This window comes from Bos indicus, chromosome 12, assembly GCF_029378745.1.
Source record: "Bos indicus isolate NIAB-ARS_2022 breed Sahiwal x Tharparkar chromosome 12, NIAB-ARS_B.indTharparkar_mat_pri_1.0, whole genome shotgun sequence".
Taxonomy (NCBI): domain Eukaryota; kingdom Metazoa; phylum Chordata; class Mammalia; order Artiodactyla; family Bovidae; genus Bos; species Bos indicus.
In genome coordinates this window covers 54754616-54770837 of record NC_091771.1, presented here as the reverse complement: position 1 = coordinate 54770837, position 16222 = coordinate 54754616, and the positions used below count along the sequence as shown (strand labels likewise).

The window sequence follows — 16222 nt, the reverse complement described above, 5'->3', positions numbered from 1 at the left end:
TCTGGAGGAGAAAATACTGATATATATTATTTAAAATTATTCTATAAGGAAGATTGGTCTCATTTCTTCCGTTTCTTGATTCACAAAATATTGATTTCTATTAGTATGGACTCATAGATATTCACTTCATACTTTGGGTTAGATTCCAATTTACATGCTGTGTGCTCAGTTGTATCCGACTTTCTGCAACCCCATGGGCTGTAGCCTGCCAAGCTTCTCTGTCCATGGAATTTTTCAGGCAAGAATACTGGAATAGGTTGCCATTTCCTACTCCAGGGAATCTTCCTGACCCAGAGATGAAACCCACGTCTCCTACATTGGCAGCAGATTCTTTACCATTATGCTACCTGGGAAGCCATCAGTTCAGTTCAGTTCAGTCGCTCAGTCGTGTCTGACTCTTTGTGACCCCATGAACCACAGCACGCCAGGCTTCCCTGTCCATCACCAACTCCTGGAGTTCACTCAGACTCACGTCCATTGAGTCAGTGATGCCATCCAGCCATCTCATCCTCTGTTGTCCCCTTCTCCTCCTGCCCCCAATCCCTCCCAGCATCAGAGTCTTTTCCAATGAGTCAACTCTTTGCATGAGATGGCCAAAGTACTGGAGTTTCAGCTTCAGTATCATTCCTTCCAAAGAAATCCCAGGGCTGATCTCCTTCAGAATGGACTGGTTGGATCTCCTTGCAGTCCAAGGGACTCTCAAGAGTCTTCTCCAACACCACAGTTCAAAAGCATCAGTTCTTTGGTGCTCAGCCTTCTTCACAGTCCAACTCTCACATCCATACATGACCACAGGAAAAACCATAGCTTGACTAGATGGACCTTTGTTGGCAAAGTAATGTCTCTGCTTTTGAATATGCTATCTAGGTTGGTCATAACTTTCAAGGAGTAAGAGTCTTTTAATTTCATGGCTGCAGTCACCATCTGCAGTGATTTTGGAGCCCCCAAAAATAAAGTCTGACACTGTGTCCACTATTTCCCCATCTATTTCCCATGAAGTGATGGGACCGGATGCCATGATCTTAATTTTCTGAATGTTGAGCTTTAAGCCAACTTTTTCACTCTCCACTTTCACTTTCATCAAGAGGCTTTTGAGTTCCTCTTCACTTTCTGCCATAAGGGTGGTGTCATCTGCATATCTGAGGTTATTGATATTTCTTCCAGCAATCTTGATTCCAGCTTGTGTTTCTTCCAGTCCAGCGTTTCTCATGATGTACTCTGCATATAAGTTAAATAAGCAGGATGACAATGTACAGCCTTGACGTACTCCTTTTCCTATTTGGAACCAGTCTGTTGTTCCATGTCCAGTTCTAACTGTTGCTTCCTGATGCATACAGATTTCTCAAGAGGCAGGGAAGCCATAGTACTACATTATTTATCTTATTGCTCAAATTGTTTTCAAGTTTTGGCCAGTTGGCTTTCTCAGTTGACTCCAGTGTCCCTTGACATGCCCCCAGCATTTGTTGTTGTTGTTTCATTCATTCTTTTTGCCTCTTTGAATATTGCATTACTTTTTGGCATGGTTCTCCAAGCTTATCTTGTACTTTTACTGGTCCAGTCCTAGAAACAGCCATTTCTTAGAAGAGTCTTAGTTCTTTTTATTGGAGAATGGTATTTAAAAAACAAGATCTGAACACTCTATGTTGTGTTCTGTTTTGCTTTTAAAGTGCTACTTTGCATCCCAATGTTCATGGCACCATTATTTATAATAGAAAAGATATGGAAGCAACATAAGTGCCCATTAGTAGATGAATGGATGAAGATGTGGTATACACATACAGTGGAATATTACCCAGCCATATAAAAGAATGAGATTTTGCCATTTGCAACAGCATGGATGGATCTGGAGGATACTATGCTTAATGAAATAAATCAGATAGAGAAAGGCAAGTACTGTATGTTTTCACATATATGTGGAATGTAAAAATTTAAAACAAAGAATGTATATAAACAAAACAGAAACAGACTCACAGATGCAAAGAACAAACTAGTGGTTGCTGGAGAGGAATGGGAGGAGGGGCAAGATAGGTGAAAGGGAATAAGAGATACAAATTACTAGGTATAAAATAAATAAGTTACAAGGATATGATGTATATAGCACAAGGAATATAGCAGGTATTTTATAATAACTTCATATAAAGTATAATCTATAAAAATATTGAATCACTATGTTGTATACTTGAAACTATTACCATATTTTAAGTCAGTTATACTTCAGTGAGGGGGCTTCCCTGGTAGCTCAGACAGCAAAGTGTCTGCCTACAATGTGGGTTTGATCCCTGGGTCAGGAAGATCCCCTGGAGAAGGAAATGGCAACCCACTCCAGTATTCATGCCTGGAAAATCCCATGGACCAAGGAGCCTGGTGGGCCACGGTTCATGGGGTCGTAAAGAGTCGGACACGACTGAGCGACTTCACTCACATACTTCAGTGAAAAAATTAAAGGTCTTGTTTTACTTAAAAAAACTGTAATATATACATATAACATAAAATTTACCATCAATACCATTCGTATGTGTACAGTTCAGTGACATTAAGTACATTTACATTATGTGGTATGCTGCTCAGTCTCAGTTGTGTCCAACACTTTGTGACCCTGTGGACTGTAGCCCGCCAGGCTCCTCTGTCCATGGGATTATCCAGGCCAGAATACTGGAGTGGGCTGCCATTTCCTCCTCCAGGGGGATCTTCCCAACCCAGGGATCAAACCGTATCTCCTGTAGTTCTTGCAGTTGGTAGGCAGTTTATTTACCACTGAGTCGTCTAGGAAGCCCTACATTTACATTGTTATACAACTTTAACCACCATCTATCCACAGAACTCTTTTCATTTCATTGCAAAAATGAGATTCTATGCCTACTAAACAATAACTCATTGTTTCCTCCCTCCCAACCTCTGGCAAGCACTCTTCTAAATTCTGCCTCTATGCATTTTACTACTACAGGTACCTCGTATAAGTGGAATCATACAGTATTCATCCTTTTTTAACTGACTTCTTTCACTTAATGTAATAGCCTCAAGGTTTATCCATGTTATAGCATGCGTCATAATTTCCTTCCTTTTCAAGGTTGAATAATATTCCACTATATGTACGTATGTATATACATATACATATATATATACACACCACATTGTGTGGGCCCACTCATCTCTTGATAAGACACTTGTGTTGTTGGCAGTCCCTACGTATTGTGGATAATGCTGCTATAAACATGGTGTACAAATATCTCTTTGAGTCTCTGCTTTCAATTCTTTGGGTTATATACCTCGAAGTGGAATTGCTAGATCATATGGTAATTCTATAGACCTTTTTTTTTGAGGAATCTCTATACTATGTTTTGGGCTTCTCTGGTGGCTCAGATGGTAAAGAACCTGCCTGCAATGTGGAAGACCTCGGTTTGATCCTGAGGTTGGGAAGATCCCTTGGAGAAGGGAATGGAAATCCAATCCAGTATTCTTGCCTGGAGAATCTCATGAACAGAGGAGCCTGGCAGGCTACAGTCCAGGGGGTAGCAAAGAGTCAGACATGACTGAGTGACTAACACGTGCGCGCACACACACACACGCACACACTATGATTCAGAGCATGTGCATCATTTTACATTCACATCAATAAAGTCCAAGGATTCCAATTTCCCCACATTCTCCCCAGCAACTCCCAAATCATACTATGGACAACACCAAGAGTGAGCCCTAACATTTGTACTTTAGGTGATGATGGTATGTCAATGTAGGTTCATCAATTTTAACAAATGCACCATTTGAGGTGGTTGTTGATAATGGGGGAAGCTATACATGTGCAGGGGCCAAGGTATGTGAAATAGCTCTGTACTTCTCTCTCAATTTTAATGCAAACCTAAAACTTCTCTAAAATGAAGCCTTTTAAAAAAAGATTTAAAAACGTAAACATAATATTTCTCAGCATTTCTTTATGGCCACAGTGAGTCTGTTGAATGGGTTGAATTGAACCTATGGGAATGGGCCAACAACTGCATTTGGACAGTGTCATCTGAGAGAATTAATATACTCATTTTTAACAGCCTCAAATGAAACAGTCTATTTGACTTCCTTCTAGAAATCTCTCATAGTAGTTAGTCCTTAGCTCTACCTGCAAATGAAACAGTAGACATTTGATATTCATTTATTAAATCTCTGGGATGCTATTTGCAGTGAAAATGCTATCCAAGCAATCACTAGCAGTATTTAATACAACTTTTTAAATAATTGGTATGAGAATAAGCTGACAACTTAGCAAAGAATGTTGAGAGGTGAACAAACTTTTTGGAACCATATTGCTTTTCTTTGACAGACTCAGAAAGGATAAACTTGTAAGGGGAAAAAAAAAACAAAACACTTTTCAAATTGGCTGATTTAACAGCCTCTTCTCACTAGAGAAAAATCTCTTCAGTCTGATGAGGATAAAGCAATCTAAATGGAAATATTGGTTCCCACAGATTTCTATCGGCTTTGATGATAAAACCTTCTGCCTCATCTATTGCCTTTTGATCTAGCTGAGAAAGGATGCTGGGAGAGGCTTGGGCCAGGCTCCTTCAATGACCAGCTGCTGATACAGCTGTGGCTTGTTAAGGCCACAGGACAAGGAAAAGTTCCAGCATGTTTCCTGTTTTATCACATTCTTAAGTTAACATTATATTACTGAGAAAAGTGATATCCACACAGATGCAGAAATATGGTATGTACTGAAGGCCAAACGGATGGTAAAAATGAGAATCCAGCTACATATTTCAAGAAATTATTAAGATGTAAAAGCTTATCAATAGCACCTTTATTCCAACATAGCAGTTTGAAACAAAGATCTGCTTTTAGATAGTTTACTCGTCTAAGATTGATGGGGAGAGAGTCCGAAGTCTCCAGAGAAACATACTTTCTGCTCTCAAGTATCCAGATGGATTTGCATCGTAGATCCAACCTCAGAGGCTTAAGGAATGCTGCAGAAGGCCTCCAGCTGATAGGGGGGATCTTAACTATGACTCTCCCTGCTTTCCATTAAGGAAATGAGAAGCAACTCACTTTTTACAAGGTGTTAACTAAGCTTGGCCGAGCAGCCCAACTGAAAAATCAAACATGCCCAAACACTTCATGTTTATGAAAACAAACTCCATTAACGTGCCTGGCTTCCCTTTTCATAAAATTGCAGATGATTTACTGCATATCTTAGTGCAGTTCCAATTTTCCTGTAAAATATATGTTCTGTATTATGTTGGGCACATTTTAGGCGATCAATGTGTGATTGTTGAATTGAATTAGAATTGATTTGTTTTCCATGAAAATTATAATAGAGGATTTTATAGAACCAGTGACTATCCAACTGGCATAAAAGAGAGTATTTATACAAGCTATGAGAGCTGGTATGTACTCCTAAAAGGAAGTTAAACATATTTTTTTAATACCACAGTGTTCACCCTTCCAAAGTTGGACTTAAAAGGAAGAAGAACAAATTCTCTAACAACATGCTCCATCAAGTTGCATCTCATTACAACGAGTCATTCAGAATCATTTAAGTGTCTCCAAACCCCTATATATCTGATTATTTAAATTATGCTAGTAAACACAATTCTAGAATTTTCTCATTAAAAACATTCTTTCCAGGATAATATCTACTCTCTCTTTGTCCATTAAAAAAAGATATTCATTAATAAAGCATTTTCTCCACATGGCCAAAGTTACCTTTCTGCTCTTTTCTAACTCTCTACCATTGTTCTAAAGAGGAGAATGGATCAAGAATAATGAGATCCACAACTGTCCAGTCACTTCTCTAGAGCTATGGTCTGTTCCCAAGAGGGATGTTCGCACCCAGGACAGGGCAAGTCAAGCCTTCAGACTGTGGACAAATGCCATTTGAATTGTTATTTAAATTTATTTTCATCTAAAGTTAAGAAGAAATAGATTAAATACAAATAGAAGTACATGTATAACTTATGAATAAGTATATCCATATATATGTATATGGGGACTTCCCTGGTGGCTCAGATGGTAGAGTCTACCTGCAATATAGTAGGCACAGGAAAAGTGCCTGAGTCGGGAAGATCCTGGTGGAGGCAATGGCAACCCACTCCAGTATTCTTGTCTGGAGAATCTCATGGACAGAGAAGCCTGGTGGGCTACAGTCCATGGGGTCACAAAAAGATGGACACAACTGAGCGACTAAGCATGCACATGCACACATATTTGGCAGCTTAAAATAAATTATGTTCCTCTATAGCCATGTAAAGTGATACAGTTCCTTGAATTTTTAGTTCAGTTAAGTAAATAAAACTAAACTTTACTGATTTGTCACTTGCACACTCTAGGTCTTGCAATCAATTTAAAACACTGTTTTACCCTTAGTGCCAAAAGCCACGTGGAAGGGCTAATTGTATAATACACTTTCAGTCCTAAAGACTGTTGGTTTTTGAGAATCAGAATCTAGAAGAGTTTTCAATTAAGGGTAGTCAAGCTAAAATTATAATCATATGGTCTTCAAATATTTATGGAGCACTTAGTATGATCCACTGAAGATAAAAAAGTTAATAAATATTACTTAGTATTTCCTTCTCTCAAGCATTAGGTAATGAGATTAAGTGATGAACAAAGTAGAATTGGTGATTCCTATCTTTATGGAGTTTAGAGGCTAGTGGCAAAAAGACGCAAACTTAAATAAAATGGAGAAAGTTTTAAGCAAGATATGAACAAAGCCTTGTAGATAGTTTCTCCATGATTACCCCTCTCTGCTCCTTCGTTCAGATTTCCACTGCTTTGGCCTCTTTGGCCACTCCTCAGCCCCCTCTGTATGTATTTTACCTGACCATTGTCATTTAGGTGACAATGGATGATAATGAGTTTAATCTGATTGAAAAAGGCCCTGATGCTGGGAAAGATTAAAGACAGAAGGAGAATAGGGCCGGAGAGGATGAGATGGTTGGATGGCATCACCGATTCAATGGACATGAACTTGGGCAAACTGCGGGAGATGGTGAGGGACAGGGAAGCCTGGTGTGCTGCAGTCCATGGTGTCATGAAGAGTCTAACACAACTTGGTGACTGAATAACAACAGTTTGATTAATCCTGGCCTTTCTGAAGTTCCCTGGAAATATAACAGGGTAACTCAACAGAAATGAGATATCCACAGAAAACCTAAAGAAGGGAAGCCAGGGGCAGGAACTGGGAAAGCCAGAGTAGGCAAGAGGTGAAGGATTTTTATGAGATAGGCTTCTGAGAGAAACAAAGATAATTTCACAGAGAGCAGCAAGCTCTGAAAGTCGCAGGTAGGAAACCCTGTGGGTCCCACTCCTGTAGGATATTTCCTTTCTCTTGAATGATTCTTAAATGATTCAAAGTAATTGTCTTTTATTTATTTTAATTTTATTTTCATTGATTTTTGACCATGCTGGGTCTTTGTTGCTGCACACGGGGTTTCTCTAGTCGTGATGAGCAGGGCTACTTTCTGTTGGAATGTATGGGCTTCTCATTCCAGTGACTTCTCTTCTTGTGGAGCCTCAGCTCTAGGTGCATGGGCTTAGGAACCCTGAGGCTTGTGCGATTGTCCAGGTCCAGGGATAGAAACCATGTCCCCTGCACTGGCAGGTGGATTCCTAATCACTGGACCACCAAGGAAGTCCCTAATAATCATTTTAAACTCATGGATTCTCTTAGATTGGAAGTCTCTTTGGATGGTTATGGCAACTTCCTTCTGATTTTTTAAGCTCAGCTTCTTTCCAATTAGCACAAGGCTCAATACAAAGCGAGAAGTTAGTCCTTCCAGAAGCAGTTATTGGATGGTACCTCAAACAAGGCCAGTGACAGTCATGTCAGGGACACAGAGATGTATGTAAAAAGCAGTAACATGCCATTTTGACTGAATGAGAGAGGACTCACTTATCTCCCTCTTACAAATGCTCAGAAATGCTGTGAGCATTGGGTATTTGAAAAATGACTTTGAGAGATTGCTTTCAGCCACCAGGCAGCACCAACAAATATATCATGTCAATATAATATTACTAGATTTCCATCGCATATCTTCAGTCACAGCCTTGTCTGTGTTAGGCACTATCCTTTGCAAAGCCTTCAGGAGACTCTATGGTGGGTAGTGATTTAGGAAGAGATGCGAAGAGTTGCCCATTTCTCAGACGTGGTGGGTGCACTTTGTGGGAATGGTGATGATCATAATCACGGCGATAATGATAAGGTCCCCAGCTGTCGGCTGAAATTCCTTTCTGGGAAACAGCTGGAGATTCATTCTCTAAGGAGCGCATCTGGCTTGATTTGCCAGCACTCAAATCCCATTGATCTGGTTCGGTTCCAGCCCTCTGTACTCACAGTTCAAAGAGCAGGGAGGCCTGTAAAGAAATTACTGCCATATTGTTCAATCGGCCACAGTGAGCCATATATACGATTATAATTAGGAACACATTAAGGGAAGCAGCTCCGTGGAGATAAGCTACTTGACTGCATACGCTTTTTGATGAGGGCTTAGCGCCAATCCGAGAAGAAAAAGATTAAATGTTTGTTACCAATCCTTTTGAACTTGTGGCAGAACATGTGGTAAAGTATTTTTGATTCAAATTAAAAGCATCCTAGGATAAAAATAACCCTGTTCTCCCAGGCCTTTCCAAGTGAAACCATTTGGAGGCTGATTTATTATAGAGCCCTTAACCCCCTTTCCACCCGCATGATTAACGTAAGCATTTCTGAATCCCATGTAAGCCTGGACAGGTATTTGTCTTGTTACACATCTGTGGAACAAATGGCAATACAAATTAGACACTCAACAGATGTAAGTTTTCAAAGGCTGGGCAAATTTAATTTGACTGTGCATGTAAATAAAAAGTTCACTGAGCACTGAGGTCAGGGATGTGGGTTACAGGTAGAGAGGGTGATGGCTTCAAATGTCACCCAGAGGCCAGCCATTCAGAAACTCTGAAGAAGGGGCTTCCTAAACCAAGCAGGGAAAACACAGACTGCTATGGCAGCCCCAGTGAGCCAAGTGTGGGGAAGGCTGAAAAAGAAAAGATGGAGTTTGAACCACATCATCAAGAAAGGCTTTCCATGGTCATTGGGAAGAAAAAAAAAAAGGCCAGATGACCATGTCAGATATTCTAAGCTTCCATGTTGAGAGAAGCATGGTTTAGTGGTTTCCTCTGGGTGTGGAGAACAGAAGGTTTGTTCCAGATTCAGCCTGTTACTTCCTCTGTGGCCTTGGGCAAGTCTCTTAACCTCTCTGTGCCTGTTAATTTGCAAAACTGGGTTACTGGTTTTTAACCCACTGCCAGGAATCTAAGGTTCCTGAATATTCTTCGTAAGTGACTGCTGACCCATTGAAAAGAACATTACATATTTTTTACAAGTTGGAAAAGTTTGTAAATGCATGACATTATTTGTCAAAAGAATACTTTAGCTTAAGTTGGTTTTAATTCTATCATGTGTTATTTTAATTTCCATAAACAGCAAAGTCCCTAGAGGTAAAGGAAAAAACAATACAATATTTTCTCACATCCTCTCACCTAACTTCCATCCCACCCAACATACACACATACACACACCACACCATTTCCTCTTCCCATTGTGAATTCTGAAGACTTTTCCCTGTATAATTTCCTCCCTGATAATGTAGTCAATAGCAGTAATGCTAAACTTCTAAAAGCAGTGCAAATCAATAGGTATTACACAAGTGCTTTTTGGTACTTAAATTATCAAACTGTCAAGATGCCCATATTCTATTATCTAAAGTAGGCTTCTCCAAGTTCCCAAGGATGTTCATAGGTGTTTAATGTACAGAGCTCTTTGATCATATCATTTCAGAACATATTTGATTAAATCCAGTAATATGACTTGCTTGAATATGATAATATATATTGTGAAATTCTAAGAGAGGAAAATGTCATGTTTTCCTAACTTTTTTGGATCCTCTTACCACTGAATTCTCTCAGACTTCTTATTCTGAGAAAACAATTGGGGAAATACTCATCTAAAGGGTTTTGTTGGACTTTTGCTGTTTGAGAAAGGTTAATAAATGTGTGGCTTTTTAAACTGCAGGAAAGTTATGTCCCATCCAAATAAGACTGATGGAGAGTGAGAATTTCCCTTTAGAAAGGACATTAAGATAAATGGACAGGTATTCTTTCATGCTCTTACTTCCACCAAGAAGATACTGTTGCTATTACAGTAGACCTGAGTTATGGTTGTTGTTCAGCCACTCAGTTGTGTCTGACTGTGACCCCATGGACTACAGCAAGCCAGACTTCTCTGTCCTTCACTATCTCCTGGAGCTTGCTCAAACTCATGTCCAGTTAGTTGAATCTGCAAGAAAGGAACCTCCAACGTGGAAGGAAGACTACAAAGGTATTCTTGGATTTTTTTTCTGTTATGATCCCTTTATTATTAAATGGTATCTTCTTTTATTTCTTTATTTGTTATTTAAGAATAGTTGAATTATAATGTGTGTCAATTACTGCTATATAGCAAAGCAACTCAGGTATGTATAAAAAGACCCTGATGCTGGGAGGGATTGGGGGCAGGAGGAGAAGGGGACGACAGAGGATGAGATGGCTGGATGGCATCACTGACTCAATGGACATGAGTTTGAGTGAACTCCGGGAGTTGGTGATGGACAGGGAGGCCTGGCATGCTGCGATTCATGGGGTCGCAAAGAGTCGGACATGACTGAGCGACTGAACTGAACTGATACATATTTTATTTCATATTCTTTTCCATCATAGTTTATCCCAGGATATTGAATATTTTTCCTGTGCTATACAGCAGGACCTTGTTGTTTATCCACCCTAGATACACCAATTTGCATCTGCTAATCCCAAACTCATTCTAACTCTCTCTCATCCCTCTCCCCTTTGGCAACTACCAATCTATTCTCTATGTTTCTGATCCTGTTTCTGTTCATTTGTGCCATATTTCAGATTCCACCTATAAGTTATATCATATGGTATTTGCTTTTATCTTTCTGACTTACTTCATTTACTATGATAATCTCTGGTTGCATCCATGTTTCTGCAAATGGGATTATTTCATTCTTTTTTATAGTTGAGTAGTATTCCGTTGTATACATGTAACACATCTTCATCCATTCATCTGCCGACGGACATTGAGGCTGTTTCCATGTCTTGGCTATTGTGAATAATGCTGCTATGAACATAGGGGTGCATGTATTTTTTTAAATAGATGCCGAGGAGTGAGAGTGCAGGCACTTATGGTAACTCTGTTTTTAGTTTTCTATATACTTGAATTTTTGACTGCAGGGCCTATCCCCCATTGTTCAAAAGTCAACTGTACTCTTTTGCTTTGTTTGGTTTGGTTCTTCGCCATAGGAATAATAATAATAAATGTATTTGAAGCACCCTAACTCTATTATAAATGAGTGCCAGTTACTAGAAGGTCAGACAAACCAAACCTGTACTTGATAATAGTTTTATAAATAAATATATTATGTTGAAATAATCCTTATTTTTCTTTGAAATGCCAATTAGTCAGGAAACTCTTGCTGCTTTATAGCCATTAGTCAAGGAAAGTGAGACTTATGACTCCATAGCCATGTAAGAATAACTCACTGCCTCACTCTTAAGTGGCAAAGTGAAAAGGGAGCCAGGGACATCTTTCAGGTCAGAGCAGAATACATGAAAATGAAAACCCATTAACAACTTTTACAACCGATAGTTAGGTAACCACAGTGCCCTTCCTGTGAGTACGTTTACATCATGTGTTTTTCAGGTCTGGCTTCCCAATTAAGCTCTGAGTTCCTTGAGGTCAGAGACGGCATCTTATTTGCAACCTTTTTCCTGGAATATTCCATAGTGTCTGAGTCACAGTAGGCACCTGTCACACATTTACTCAACTGAACTGACATTAAATTATTTGGAACAAAAATATTTATAAAAATATCTCCTATAATACATAGAGTACAGAGGTTGAATCATATTTTCAAACTGAAGTAGATAAATTTTATATTTCCCTAGGTATTTCTAGGCAGAATATACAGCTCATTTGTGGCTAAAAAAGATGACATAAAAGCATAAAGACCTCATCATATCTATTCTGGGTCATAGCAACCTTGATCAAATGCAATGTTTATCTACATGATTTTTTTTTACATTTCTTTAAACTTTTTATTTTGTATTGGGATATAGCCAATTAATAACATTGTGATAGATTCAGGTGAAGAGTGAAGGGATTCAGCCATACATACACATGTATCTATTCTCCCCCAAACTCCCCTCCCACCCAGGCTACCACATAACACTTCATGTGCTCTACAGTAGGTATTCATTCATTCATTATTCATTTTAAATATAGCAGTGTCATTTATTTTAATGACATGAGGAATTTTACTAATATCCCAAGTAAATGTCACTCTTTGATTATAACCTAAGGAGGTGTTTGGAATTTTTATTTTTCTACCTGTCATGGAATTACTCCTGACTACTCTTTTTCACCCAGGTATGTGATAACTCTGTCAATGTTATTGTCAAGACTTTGACAAAAATTTTAAGTCCGTGGCCAAGGGAAGAATTCAGTAGTATGAAAACAAGTTCATTTAACTGATTGACAGCATAAAGAAGGCTGAGTGCTGAAGAATTGATGCTTTCAAATTGTGATGTTGGAGAATACTCTTGAGGGTCCCTTGGACTGCAAGGAGGTCAAACCAGTCAATCCTAAAGGAAATTAATCCTGAATATTCGTTGGAATGACTGATGCTGAAGCTGAAGCTCAATACCTTGGCCACCTGTTACGAAGAGCTGACTCACTGGAAAAAACTCTGAGATTGGGAAAGGTTGAGGGCAAGAGGAGAAGTGGGCGACAAAGGATGAGGTGGTGGGATGGCATTACTGACTCAATGGACATAATCTGATCAAACTTCAGAAGATGGTGAAGGACAGGGAACCCTGGCATGCTGCAGTTCATGGGATCACAAAAAGCTAGATATGACTTAGCAACTAAATAACAATAATCAACAGCATTGGAATGTGGGCTTTTTGTTGGCAGTTATGTTCTTATCTAGCCTGCCTTTCTTTGATACATGCAAGGATATTCCAAAACTCTGTGAAACCTTTGCTGACAAAGATATATTTGAGTCCACTGTTATTGTAAATTTGTTACTATGACACCAGTCTCAGAGCTGACACCAACTGCACAATTGAGCTAAAACAATCATAAAAATTGACGTGGTCAAAACTCATGAACAGAAAGAACAATGCTGGTCACCTCATGTCTAGCACAACACATATCTTTACACTCCTGTCTTGGCTGACAATAATATGGTCACTGCTATTGTGCTCACAGTCATGAAATGTGTGGCCAGTGATGTGGCTCCCTTACACTCCTTTGTCCTTGGGCTGTTTATGATGTGAATCCTATACTTTACATTTGTGGGTTGTAATGCATTCATTTTCCTCTGACTGTCAGGTAATTGCCTTTAATTGAAGGCTTTTGGATTTTGAGAACAGCCCCTTGAATTATTTTACTATTTATTACAATCTACACCACAAACTCCAGGAGTTACCATCAGGCAGATTGTGGTGCCAGATTATGAATTAAAGGATACATTTTCTATCAGTTTTAAGAAGATTAAAAAAACACACACAATTCATCAGAGAATTAAGTGAAAGAATGCCAGTACATATGAGAATTTAATAAAGACAAAGTAGTAGTTTAATTCATTGGGGAAAGAATGGGTTATTTAATCAATGACAATGATACAGAGAAAGAAAATCAGTCTTGTACCATTTAGTTCAGATGGAGTGAAGATAATAGTAAATAATACATTGATAAAAAATATTTGAAGAAGATTTAGAATACCTTGTGCAATTTTAAGCAACACAGGAAACAGAAGATATTAGAGTCAAAGGACCAACTTAGAATAGGAAAAATTGGCTTTCAGTTAAATAATAAGGGGCAAATACATAATGTTCATCATGATAGATATATAGATAAACAAGTTATAGATAGGTGCATGATCAGTCTTTCAGTCATGTCTGACTCTTTGCAACCCCAAGGACTGTAGCCCATCAGGCTCCTCTGCCCATGGGATTTTCCAGGCAAGAATACTGGAGAAGGTGGCCATTTCTCTCTCCACGTGATGGTCCCGACCCAGGGATCAAACCCGCATCTCCTGAGTCTCCCACATTGGCAGGTGGTTTCTTTACCATTGAGCCACCTGGGAAGCCCCATAGATAGGTAGATATTACCAATAAAAGAAAAAAAGAACTATCCCATTTATAGGAATGGGATAATTGTAGGCAGCTCATGGAAGAGCAAATCCAAATGACAATTGTGTGAAAGGATGCTCAATTTCACTAGCATTCAGGGAAGGGAAACTTAATGGGAAAATAATGTATTACTTTATCAATTTGCCCTCAAACTAGCCAAAGTTATGAAAAAGAATACTTGTTACAGATTTGGATAAAAGGAAATAATATAATTTGAATAAAAAGTGAACACACACACACACAGAGTGTTGGAAAGATAAAGGGCTGCAGTCTCTTTTAGAAAGCAATGTGGCAAAATCTATTATATTAAATATACTCTTCAATACAAAATTCTGTCTGGTCATCCTATAGGAAAAAATATATACACTATATAAGTATCTCAGGCAACATTGTTTGAATATATTTCACTTAGAATTGTTTCAAGTAGTAAAAAGAAGACTAAGTGGAAACAAATGGAAGTCTGCTTATAAACGAGTGATTGAATCCACATGGCATAACTCTATCACGGAATATTATGCAGCCACTAGAGATAAGAAAATAGAAGTAGACCATTTGATAGAGTAGAAGTATTTTCATGTGTTATTGGTAATTTAGCAAGTAAGTGCAGAAAGGTTCTGATACAATCTCTTAATAAAAATGATTTAAAAATCCCCATTATTCATGTGCATAGGTATGTGTGTGTGTATATGTGTGTGTATTATGTATATATTTACATGTGCATGTATGTATATCTGTGTATTTTTTGCAATTACATGAATGTGGTCACATATATAAAAGATGAATGAATATGTGGTTTTTATGGGCCACTGGATGTGGGGGAAAATGTGAGAAAAGAGAAAAGGGATCACAAGTAGAAAAGTATAAGAAAATAGTTCTGAACTATAAACCTCTAGCTTACATACAGCTATACATATCTCTGTGTGTGTGTGCATATATGTTTATACATTATGCAAAATAATACATGGGTATTTAAAGTTGGGTTGAGTGAAAAGGTGGTGTGTGAACAAGTCAAAATTCTGCTTCTAACAAGTTGAAACTACTCAAATGACAAATCAGGGACTTCCCTGATGGTCTAGTAGCTGAGACTCCATGCTCTCAATGCAGGGGGCCCGGGGTTCAATCCCTGGTTGGGGAACTAGATCTCACATCCCACAGCTAAGAGTGCGCATGCCACAATTAACAACTAAAAGACCCCCAATGCAGCAACAATTAATAAGACCCGGCACAGTCAAACAAATAATTTTTTTTAATTTTATTTTATTTAACTTTATAATATTTATTGGTTTCGCCATATATCAAAATGAATCTGCCACAGGTATACATGTGTTCCCCATCCTGAACCCTCCTCCCACCTCCCTCCCCATACCATCCCTCTGGGTCGTCCCAGTGCACCAGCCCCAAGCATCCAGTATCCTGCATCGAACCTGGACTGGCAACTCGTTTCATATATGATATTATACATATTTCAGTGCCATTCTCCCAAATCATCCCACCCTCTCCCTCTCCCACAGAGTCCAAAAGACTGTTCTATACATCAGTGTCTCTTTAATTACAAATTAAGTGAAACAATTTCTGACACTAGTAGCACCCCTGTCAGCTCTCCTTATTCACTACTTTGCTATGCTAAGTCACTTCAGTCGTGTCCGACTCTGTGCGACCCCATAGACGACGGCCCACCAGGCTCCCCCGTCCCTGGGATTCTCCAGGCAAGAACACTGGAGTGGGTTGCCATTTCCTTCTCCAATGCATGAAAGTGAAAAGTGAAAGTGAAGTCGCTCAGTCATGTCCGAGTCTTAGCGACCCCATGGACTGCAGCCCACCAGGCTCCTCCGTCCATGAGACTCTCCAGGCAAGAGTACTGGAGTGGGGTGCCACTGCCCAAGACCACCAAATGCTTTCCCATCTCACGTAAAACTCACAACCTTGCCTAAGGATGAAAAACAGAAAGCAAAAATCACTGTCATTATGTGCAACTTGTATCTAATTTTGCAAATTTAGTTTAAGAAAT

The 16222-nt window shown here is 39.0% G+C and overlaps 1 long non-coding RNA gene across 1 annotated transcript in view; it reads right to left on the bottom strand.

Moving 5' to 3' along the window:
• Positions 1-15713: 15713 nt before the first annotated feature.
• LOC109567128 (uncharacterized) overlaps positions 15714-16222 on the bottom strand; it is a 223535-nt gene continuing 223026 nt past the window's right edge. Inside the window, exon 5 of the long non-coding RNA XR_002181970.2 lies at positions 15714-16141. This is a non-coding gene — a long non-coding RNA (uncharacterized lncRNA). The remainder of the gene's footprint in view (positions 16142-16222) is intronic.